This window comes from Dendropsophus ebraccatus, chromosome 1 (genome assembly GCF_027789765.1).
Source record: "Dendropsophus ebraccatus isolate aDenEbr1 chromosome 1, aDenEbr1.pat, whole genome shotgun sequence".
NCBI lineage: Eukaryota > Metazoa > Chordata > Amphibia > Anura > Hylidae > Dendropsophus > Dendropsophus ebraccatus.
Genome location: NC_091454.1, coordinates 231,149,677 through 231,162,107, shown reverse-complemented (window position 1 = coordinate 231,162,107; position 12,431 = coordinate 231,149,677). Strand labels below are relative to the sequence as shown.

At 44.3% G+C, this 12,431-nt stretch overlaps 1 protein-coding gene across 1 annotated transcript in view; it reads left to right on the top strand.

The window, feature by feature from the left end:
- Nucleotides 1-12,431, top strand: part of NLGN2 (neuroligin 2) — a 149,755-nt gene that overhangs the window by 43,705 nt on the left and 93,619 nt on the right. The gene's annotated exons all lie outside the window — the stretch shown is intronic.

Below are 12,431 nucleotides of genomic sequence, written 5' to 3'. Positions count from 1 at the left end.
CTTACAGTATATACACCCCATAGTGTGACCGCTCTTACAGTATATACACCCCATAGTGTGACCGCTCTTACAGTATATACACCATAGTGTGACCGCTCTTACAGTATATACTCCATAGTGTCACCGCTCTTACAGTATATATCCCATAGTGTGACCGCTCCTACAGTATATACACCATAGTGTGACCGCTCTTACAGTATATACCCCATAGTGTGACCGCTCTTACAGTATATACCCCACAGTGTGACCGCTCTTACAGTATATACACCATAGTGTGACCGCTCTTACAGTATATACACCATAGTGTGACCGCTCTTACAGTATATACACCATAGTGTGACCGCTCCTACAGTATATACCCCATAGTGTGACCGCTCTTACAGTATATACACCATAGTGTGACCGCTCCTACAGTATATACCCCATAGTGTGACCGCTCTTACAGTATATACACATAGTGTGACCGCTCTTACTGTATATACCCCATAGTGTGACCGCTCTTACAGTATATACCCCATAGTGTGACCGCTCTTACTGTATATACCCCATAGTGTGACCGCTCTTACAGTATATACCCTATAGTGTGACCGCTCTTACAGTATATACCCTATAGTGTGACCGCTCTTACAGTATATACCATAGTGTGACCGCTCTTACAGTATATACCCCATAGTGTGACTGCTCTTACAGTATATACACCATAGTGTGACCGCTCCTACAGTATATACCCCATAGTGTGACCGCTCTTACAGTATATACACCATAGTGTGACCGCTCTTACAGTATATACCCCATAGTGTGACCGCTCTTACAGTATATACCATAGTGTGACCGCTCTTACAGTATATACACCATAGTGTGACCGCTCTTACAGTATATACCCCATAGTGTGACCGCTCTTACAGTATATACCCCATAGTGTGACCGCTCTTACAGTATATATACCATAGTGTGACCGCTCTTACAGTATATACCCCATAGTGTGACCGCTCTTACAGTATATACTCCATAGTGTGACTGCTCTTACAGTATATACCATAGTGTGACCGCTCTTACAGTATATACCCCATAGTGTGACCGCTCTTACAGTATATACCCCATAGTGTGACCGCTCTTACAGTATATACACCCCATAGTGTGACCGCTCTTACAGTATACACCCCATAGTGTGACCGCTCTTACAGTATATACCCCATAGTGTGACCGCTCTTACAGTATATACACCATAGTGTGACCGCTCTTACAGTATATACACCATAGTGTGACCGCTCTTACAGTATATACACCATAGTGTGACCGCTCTTACAGTATATACCCTATAGTGTGACCGCTCTTACAGTATATACCCCATAGTGTGACCGCTCTTACAGTATATACCCCATAGTGTGACCGCTCTTACAGTATATACACCATAGTGTGACCGCTCTTACAGTATATACACCCCATAGTGTGACCGCTCTTACAGTATATACCCCATAGTGTGACCGCTCTTACAGTATATACCCCATAGTGTGACCGCTCTTACAGTATATACACCATAGTGTGACCGCTCTTACAGTATATACCCCATAGTGTGACCGCTCTTACAGTATATACCATAGTGTGACCGCTCTTACTGTATATACCCCATAGTGTGACCCCTCTTACAGTATATACCCCATAGTGTGACCCCTCTTACAGTATATACTCCATAGTGTGACCGCTCTTACAGTATATACCCCATAGTGTGACCGCTCTTACAGTATATACACCATAGTGTGACCGCTCTTACAGTATATACCACATAGTGTGACCGCTCTTACAGTATATACCCCATAGTGTGACCGCTCTTACAGTATATACCCCATAGTGTGACCGCTCTTACAGTATATACACCATAGTGTGACCGCTCTTACTGTATATACCCCATAGTGTGACCGCTCTTACAGTATATACCCCATAGTGTGACCGCTCTTACAGTATATACCCCATAGTGTGACCGCTCTTAAAGTATATACCCCATAGTGTGACCGCTCTTACAGTATATACGCCATAGTGTGACCGCTCTTACAGTATATACGCCATAGTGTGACCGCTCTTACAGTATATACCCCATAGTGTGACCGCTCTTACAGTATATATACCCCATAGTGTGACCGCTCTTACAGTATATACCCCATAGTGTGACCGCTCTTACAGTATATACCCCATAGTGTGACCGCTCTTACAGTATAGACTCCATAGTGTGACCGCTCTTACAGTATATACAGTATATACACCATAGTGTGACCGCTCTTACAGTATATACACCATAGTGTGACCGCTCTTACAGTATAGACCCCATAGTGTGACCGCTCTTACAGTATATACCCTATAGTGTGACCGCTCTTACAGTATATACCCCATAGTGTGACCGCTCTTACAGTATATACCCCATAGTGTGACCGCTCTTACAGTATATACCCCATAGTGTGACCGCTCTTAAAGTATATATACCATAGTGTGACCGCTCCTACAGTATATACACCATAGTGTGACCGCTCTTACAGTATATACACCATAGTGTGACCGCTCTTACAGTATATACACCATAGTGTGACCGCTCTTACAGTATATACCCCATAGTGTGACCGCTCTTACAGTATATACCCCATAGTGTGACCGCTCTTACAGTATATACCCCATAGTGTGACCGCTCTTACAGTATATACCCCATAGTGTGACCGCTCCTACAGTATATACCCCATAGTGTGACCGCTCTTACAGTATATACTCCATAGTGTGACCGCTCTTACAGTATATACACCATAGTGTGACCGCTCTTACAGTATATACACCATAGTGTGACCGCTCTTACAGTATATACCCCATAGTGTTACCCCTCTTACAGTATATACGCCATAGTGTGACCGCTCTTACAGTATATACCCCATAGTGTGACCGCTCCTACAGTATATACCCCATAGTGTGACCGCTCTTACAGTATATACCCCATAGTGTGACCGCTCTTACAGTATATACCCCATAGTGTGACCGCTCTTACAGTATATACCCCATAGTGTGACCGCTCTTACAGTATATACACCATAGTGTGACCGCTCTTACAGTATATACACCATAGTGTGACCGCTCTTACAGTATATACCCCATAGTGTGACCCCTCTTACAGTATATACGCCATAGTGTGACCGCTCTTACAGTATATACACCATAGTGTGACCGCTCTTACAGTATATACACCCCATAGTGTGACCGCTCTTACAGTATATACCCCATAGTGTGACCGCTCTTACAGTATATACCCCATAGTGTGACCGCTCCTACAGTATATACACCATAGTGTGACCGCTCTTACAGTATATACACCATAGTGTGACCGCTCTTACAGTATATACCCCATAATGTGACCGCTCTTACAGTATATACTCCATAGTGTGACCGCTCTTACAGTATATACTCCATAGTGTGACTGCTCTTACAGTATACACCATAGTGTGACCGCTCTTACAGTATATACTCCATAGTGTGACCGCTCTTACAGTATATACTCCATAGTGTGACTGCTCTTACAGTATACACCATAGTGTGACCGCTCTTACAGTATATACTCCATAGTGTGACCGCTCTTACAGTATATACACCATAGTGTGACCGCTCTTACAGTATATACACCATAGTGTGACCGCTCTTACAGTATATACACTCCATAGTGTGACCGCTCTTACAGTATATACCCCATAGTGTGACCGCTCTTACAGTATATACACCATAGTGTGACCGCTCTTACAGTATATACCCCATAGTGTGACCGCTCTTACAGTATATATACCATAGTGTGACCGCTCTTACAGTATATACTCCATAGTGTGACCGCTCCTACAGTATATACCCCATAGTGTGACCGCTCTTACAGTATATACACATAGTGTGACCGCTCTTACAGTATATACCCCATAGTGTGACCGCTCTTAAAGTATATACACCATAGTGTGACCGCTCTTACAGTATATACTCCATAGTGTGACCGCTCTTACAGTATATACACCATAGTGTGACCGCTCTTACAGTATATACCCCATAGTGTGACCGCTCTTACAGTATATACCCCATAGTGTGACCGCTCTTACAGTATATACACCATAGTGTGACCGCTCTTACAGTATATACACCACAGTGTGACCGCTCTTACAGTATATACACCCCATAGTGTGACCGCTCTTACAGTATATACTCCATAGTGTGACTGCTCACAGCCGGGACAACTAAGGAGGAAACACACAGCCGGGACAACTAAGGAGGAGACACACAGCCGGGACAACTAAGGAGGAGACACACAGCCGGGACAACTAAGGAGGAGACACACAGCCGGGACAACTAAGGAGGAGACACACAGCCGGGACAACTAAGGAGGAGACCCCCAGCCGGGACAACTAAGGAGGAGACCCCCAGCCGGGACAACTAAGGAGGAGACCCCCAGCCGGGACAACTAAGGAGGAGACACAGCCGGGACAACTAAGGAGGAGACACAGCTGGGACAACTAAGGAGGAAACACAGCTGGGACAACTAAGGAGGAGACACACAGCCGGGACAACTAAGGAGGAGACACACAGCCGGGACAACTAAGGAGGAGACACACAGCCGGGACAACTAAGGAGGAGACACACAGCCGGGACAACTAAGGAGGAAACACACAGCCGGGACAACTAAGGAGGAGACACAGCCGGGACAACTAAGGAGGAGACACAGCCGGGACAACTAAGGAGGAGACACAGCTGGGACAACTAAGGAGGAAACCGACAGCCGGGACAACTAAGGAGGAGACACAGCCGGGACAACTAAGGAGGAGACACAGCCGGGACAACTAAGGAGGAGACACACAGCCGGGACAACTAAGGAGGAAACACACAGCCGGGACAACTAAGGAGGAAACCCCCAACCGGGACAACTAAGGAGGAGACACACAGCCGGGACAACTAAGGAGGAAACACACAGCCGGGACAACTAAGGAGGAAACACACAGCCAGGACAACTAAGGAGGAGACACACAGCCGGGACAACTAAGGAGGAAACACACAGCCAGGACAACTAAGGAGGAAACACACAGCCGGGACAACTAAGGAGGAAACCCCCAACCGGGACAACTAAGGAGGAGACACACAGCCGGGACAACTAAGGAGGAAACACACAGCCGGGACAACTAAGGAGGAAACACACAGCCAGGACAACTAAGGAGGAGACACACAGCCGGGACAACTAAGGAGGAAACACACAGCCGGGACAACTAAGGAGGAAACACACAGCCGGGACAACTAAGGAGGAGACACACAGCCGGGACAACTAAGGAGGAAACACACAGCCGGGACAACTAAGGAGGAGACACAGCCGGGACAACTAAGGAGGAGACACAGCTGGGACAACTAAGGAGGAAACACAGCTGGGACAACTAAGGAGGAGACACACAGCCGGGACAACTAAGGAGGAGACACACAGCCGGGACAACTAAGGAGGAGACACACAGCCGGGACAACTAAGGAGGAAACACACAGCCGGGACAACTAAGGAGGAGACACAGCCGGGACAACTAAGGAGGAGACACAGCTGGGACAACTAAGGAGGAAACACACAGCCGGGACAACTAAGGAGGAAACACACAGCCAGGACAACTAAGGAGGAGACACACAGCCGGGACAACTAAGGAGGAAACACACAGCCAGGACAACTAAGGAGGAGACACACAGCCGGGACAACTAAGGAGGAAACACACAGCCAGGACAACTAAGGAGGAGACACAGCCGGGACAACTAAGGAGGAAACACACAGCCGGGACAACTAAGGAGGAGACACACAGCCGGGACAACTAAGGAGGAAACACACAGCCGGGACAACTAAGGAGGAGACACACAGCCGGGACAACTAAGGAGGAGACACAGCTGGGACAACTAAGGAGGAGACACAGCTGGGACAACTAAGGAGGAGACACACATCCGGGACAACTAAGAAGGAAAAACACAGCCGGGACAACTAAGGAGGAGACACAGCCGGGACAACTAAGGAGGAGACACACAGCCGGGACAACTAAGGAGCGGCTCGGTAAGAAGCATTTCATGGACCTGGAGCAGCCGCCAGTCTCCACCCCTGACCCCAGCGACAGCCCTGAAAGCTGTGGAGAAGATGTGTATGGAGGAGGGGGCACAATCCCTGCTGCAGGGTCGGCAAACCTAGTGAAGACCCCCAGGAAACGTCCGACCTCTGTAACTGCAAACAAAGGTTTCTGCACCAAATAGGAACGTCTCTTCTTTTACTGTATCACATCCTTATTGGATATATAGTAAGAAAACTTTGAAGTATATACATGTGAATATTAATTTGTGTATATGTGCGAACATCGATGTGTGTATGTGTGTAAATGTGTGTCATGTGTGAGCTTGTATGAACACGTGTATATATGTGATCACTGACGTGGATGGTGGTTTGGATTTTAGGCCCTATTCCACGGCCCGACATGTCAGCGCTCGCTTGCTCCTCGTTCCCCTTTTGCTGCCGCTGCTGTTCCAGGCAGCAGCAGTGAGCGGGTGAGTGCGGTAGGGGCCGCGGGGGGGGGGCTGCCCGGGTGATCGCTAGATCGTCCGGGCAGCCCAGAGCATACAGCAGCGGTTTGCTGCCTCATATTCCACGGAGCGACGGCAGCAGATCGTTGATGTATGAGTCGTTTGTCTTTCAACATGTTTGAAAGACAAACAACGCAATGATCAGCCGACATGAACAATGTCGGCTGATCGTTGCCTTCTATTTCACGGGACGATTATCGTCCGTAACGGACGATATTGGCCAAATACGGCCGATAATCATTCCGTGGAATAGGGTCTTTAGACAATGTGTTCTGTGTTAATGTAGGAAGTGTTGTCATAGGGATACAGATCTAGCGGAGCCGTTGTTTCATGTATAGTGCTTATATTGTTGATCTCCCACCATTGTTCTGTCTTTCTTCCATCCTCCCCTCCCCCCGTGTTCCATCTTCCCTCCATCCCTTCTGCACTCAGATCAATTATTGGATCAGTCAATGTTTTCATCTTGTGAAGTCTTGGATTTATTTCATTAATGGACATTGAATCTATTGATTAGGAGGCTGAAGAATAGGGAGCTGAGCCGCCCAGAACCACAGGTGGGACCTCTGATAGATCCCCATAGTGGTGGCCTCTGATCCATCGGGCTGTGGTTATATGACACTGGTGGTTGGGGGCCATCTTTCTTCTCATGCGTTTATCAGCGCAGGTTCCAGCAGCATTACCGGTGTTCATACATGTCATGCACTACGGCTGCAGGCACCACCATCTCCCTCCGTCCCACGTCCATCACATCCACATTCCTCTCATTCACACAGGATGTTGAACCATTTCTCTTCAATACCAGTTGCTGCATATTGATCATGTAATAATCTATGGATCAGCAATAGAATGTGGGAGGTCATCCACAGAGCAGTTTCTTCCAAGTCCTCCGATATCTAAATCTTTGTTGTCACTATGTATCGCTCAAATCCCAGACAATCACTTCTTGTTGTACAATTTGCCCATAACCTTAAAAACAAGAACCTGCTTAGATTGAGACGTTGACGGCCCCGTTCTCTTCCGGAGACATCTTATAACCTCGTGCAATCATTTCCAACCTGTTGCTCTCCAGATGTTATAAGACAATGACTTCCATCATGTCTGTAGCTTCACAACCAATGGAGAACCACAGGATGGAGATCCCTCCTAGAAGAACCAGTCCCGCCTCAGCTGAGAGGACTCCACCCATCGCATGGAATAGGGACAAAATCTGAAGGGTGTAAAATGGTGGTAGACAATAAGGTAAGTTCTTTAGGAGACAATCTTCTGAGCAGGGTGGGCAGATTACTGTAGAGTTTTAATCGATTGGATTCCAAGCTGATTTTGCTAAATCACATAACCAGAGGGCTATGAGCCAATCCAGAGGGCCAAGCTGGTGCAGTGGATATGTTGCATGGATGGGGCCGTTTACATGAACATACATCATGTTGTCGAGAGAGAAACAGCGTTGGCCTTAATGTTCAAATCTGTAGACACCGGGGTCATGGGGAATCAGGGCCGTTTCTAGCTTTTGTGCTGCCTGAGGCGAAAATTAAAATGGCGCCCCCCCCCCCCCAAAAAAAAATCATAGAATCAATTGTTTGTCAACTATTCCCTTATGAATACCGCAGCTATCAGTAAACACACCTCAGCTGCTGCAGAACCTCATAAGACTCTTACTTTATAAAAAAGCAGGCATAATTTTTAAGCTGAAATTGTTGTATTACAAGGGATAATGGTAAAAGTTAACACAGAATTAAAGATTGAGACTCCCTGGAACCCATGGGTGACTATTTTGGGAGCAGAGTTGGAACTGGAGGGTACAGGCAGAAGGGAAAAAACATGTCTACATAAAAGATTATTTGTAGCTAGATTGCTTATAGTTAAAAACTGGTTGGCAGTAGAAGCCCCCGAGGTAAAGGCATGGGAGGAAATGGTTAAAGTATACAATAAGTATGAAGAATATTATTACAAATATTGAGATACCCTTACCTGGAAGAGGGGGGGGGGAGATTAGAGGGATCAGAATGTATATTTTTATTTATAATAACATTGCTGTAAAGTAAGAGTTGGCAAAATAAAATTTAAATAAAAAAAAAGAAAAAAAAAAAGAACCAGGCATAATTTTTAAGCTGAAATTGTTGTACTACAAGTTCCAGCACAGAGAGGCTGAGGGCTGGATCCAGACAAGCTGTGCGCTTCATTACTAACTAGTCTGCACAGCATGGCAGCTCCACACTATTTAACAGTGTAGTGTAATATATGGCAGTATAGTGTTGTATAGGGTATATATCGCAGCACATGTAGATGTATATGTACACTGTAGTATATTAATGGAGGGGGTGGTAAATAGTAGCACATGTGGATATATATGTACACTGGGGGCGATGATAGACAGATAGATAGATATATATATGAGATAGATAGATAGATAGATAGATAGATAGATAGATAGATAGATAGGTAGATAGATAGATAGATAGATAGATAGATAGATAGATAGATAGATAGATAGATAGATAGGAGATAGATAGATAGATAGGAGATAGATAGGAGATAGATAGATAGATAGATAGATAGGAGATAGATAGATAGATAGGAGATAGATAGGAGATAGATAGATAGGTAGATAGATAGATAGATAGATAGATAGATAGATAGATAGGTAGATAGATAGATAGATAGATAGATAGATAGATAGATAGATAGGAGATAGATAGATAGATAGGAGATAGATAGGAGATAGATAGATAGATAGATAGGAGATAGATATATAGATAGGAGATAGATAGATAGGAGATAGATAGGTAGATAGATAGATAGATAGATAGATAGATAGATAGATAGATAGATAGATAGGAGATAGATAGGAGATAGATAGATAGGAGATAGATAGGAGATAGATAGATAGATAGATAGATAGATAGATAGATAGATAGATAGATAGATAGGAGATAGATAGATAGATAGGAGATAGATAGATAGATAGATAGATAGGAGATAGATAGATAGGAGATAGATAGGAGATAGATAGGAGATAGATAGGAGATAGATAGATAGATAGATAGATAGGAGATAGATAGATAGGAGATAGATAGGAGATAGATAGATAGATAGATAGATAGGAGATAGATAGATAGATAGATAGGAGATAGATAGATAGATAGATAGATAGGAGATAGATAGGAGATATATAGATAGATAGGAGATAGATAGATAGGAGATAGATAGGAGATAGATAGATAGATAGATAGATAGATAGATAGATAGATAGGAGATAGATAGATAGATAGGAGATAGATAGATAGATAGATAGATAGGAGATAGATAGATAGATAGGAGATAGATAGATAGGAGATAGATAGGAGATAGATAGATAGATAGATAGGAGATAGATAGATAGATAGATAGATAGGAGATAGATAGATAGATAGATAGATAGATAGGAGATAGATAGGAGATAGATAGATAGATAGATAGATAGATAGATAGATAGATAGATAGATAGGAGATAGATAGGAGATAGATAGGAGATAGATAGATAGATAGATAGATAGGAGATAGATAGATAGGAGATAGATAGATAGATAGATAGATAGATAGATAGGAGATAGATAGGAGATAGATAGGAGATAGATAGATAGATAGATAGATAGGAGATAGATAGATAGGAGATAGATAGATAGATAGATAGATAGATAGATAGGAGATAGATAGATAGATAGATAGATAGATAGATAGATAGATAGATAGATAGGAGATAGATAGGAGATAGATAGATAGATAGGAGATAGATAGATAGATAGATAGGAGATAGATAGATAGATAGATAGATAGATAGATAGATAGATAGATAGATAGATAGGAGATAGATAGGAGATAGATAGATAGATAGATAGATAGATAGATAGATAGATAGATAGATAGATAGATAGGAGATAGATAGGAGATAGATAGATAGATAGATAGATAGATAGATAGATAGATAGGAGATAGATAGATAGATAGATAGATAGATAGATAGATAGGAGATAGAAAGATAGATAGATAGATAGATAGATAGATAGATAGGAGATAGATAGATAGGAGATAGATAGGAGATAGATAGATAGATAGGAGATAGATAGATAGGAGATAGATAGATAGGAGATAGATAGGAGATAGATAGATAGATAGATAGATAGATAGGAGATAGATAGATAGGAGATAGATAGGAGATAGATAGATAGATAGATAGGAGATAGATAGATAGGAGATAGAAAGATAGATAGATAGATAGATAGATAGATAGATAGATAGATAGGAGATAGATAGATAGATAGGAGATAGATAGATAGGAGATAGATAGGAGATAGATAGATAGATAGATAGATAGATAGGAGATAGATAGATAGGAGATAGAAAGATAGATAGATAGAGAGAACAAAAGAGGTGATAGAGATATTAATACAGACAGACAGTGAGGACAAGTATTCTTACTCAAAAGCCAGGGGTAGACATGGAGGGAGACAGAGGATCCTGCTGCCCAGGGAGGGTGAAGAGGAGGAGGCACACAGGCCGTGCACAGGTCACAGGTCCTCCACCACAGGGACGCACGGCCTGTGAAGATTAACCCTACAGCTGCCTCACACATACAGACTTCCCAGCACAGTTTATCAGGCCGTGTGGCAGCAGCAGGGTAACCTCATCTCCTTCTCCTTCACCTACACTGGGACACAGGCCTGACAGTGACAGGAGGAGAAAGCACCCCCCCCCCCCCCCTCCCCCTACTCACACAACGCGACTCCTCTGTCCGCTGCTCTTTTCCCCTGAACTGTAAGCCGGCACTCGCAGGGTTAAGACCCCTCTCCTAGGCCAAGTGACAACAGCGCCATACAGCAGACAGGTAAAGATCAGACCGGGGGTTTGATCCTGGCTGGGGGAGGGGTCTCAATCCTGTGAGTGGCGGCTTACAGTACAGGACAAGAGAGCAGTGAACTGAAGCGTCGGGTCTTGTATGAGTGGGCATAAACTGCATGTGCCGCTGTGTTAAGCCCCTATTCCACCAACAGATCTGACGACAGATTATCTGTCAAAGATTTGAAGCCAAACCCAGGAGTGGATTTGAAAAGAGGAGAAATCTCAGTCTTTCCTTTATGACCTGTTCTCTGTTTATAGTCTGTTCCTGGGTTTGGCTTCAAATCTTTGGCAGATAATCTGTCGTCAGATCTGTTGGTCGAATAGGGCCTTTAATCTCACAAGCAGGGGGCCGGGGCTGCTGTCATTTTAGTGAAGTTAAACTTCACTAAAATGACAGTGGCAGAGAAGATTGTGCCGCCCCCTGCAGGATGACAGGAGCTGCCGCCTGAGACAGAAGCCTCAGTCTGCCTCATGGCAGGAGCGGGCCTGTGGGGAATGATGAGAAAGTGGAAGAAAGGGGCAATATATGGGGAGTGAACATATCAACAGGTAGGTCAGACGGACGTGAAGGAGAAGAAGTTGGATGAGGGAGTCAGGGTCACCTCTAATAGTAGTAAGGGTGCATTACAGCTGGGTCCTAAAGTCTCCATATACTGTATACTTTTGTCGGCTGAACCTGCCATGGGGCTCTCCTGAGACTCCAACGACAAATGACTTTGATGCAGAAGATAGGGGTCGGGAGTGATCGGAAAGCACTGCCTGAGGCCGTTGTTCTCAGAGGAAATCATGGGTTCACCTGACTTTTGTCTAAAGTGTATGGGGACAATTCTTTCTTTTCTTTTCCAAGGAGACGATTGTTTTAAATTTACCAAATTCAGTGAGCTCAAGCCCCAACCCATAACGTGTAACGTGTGTCAGAACCACTCAACGTCACAACGTGCCTGGCCCTACGTCTCTGTGGGGCATAA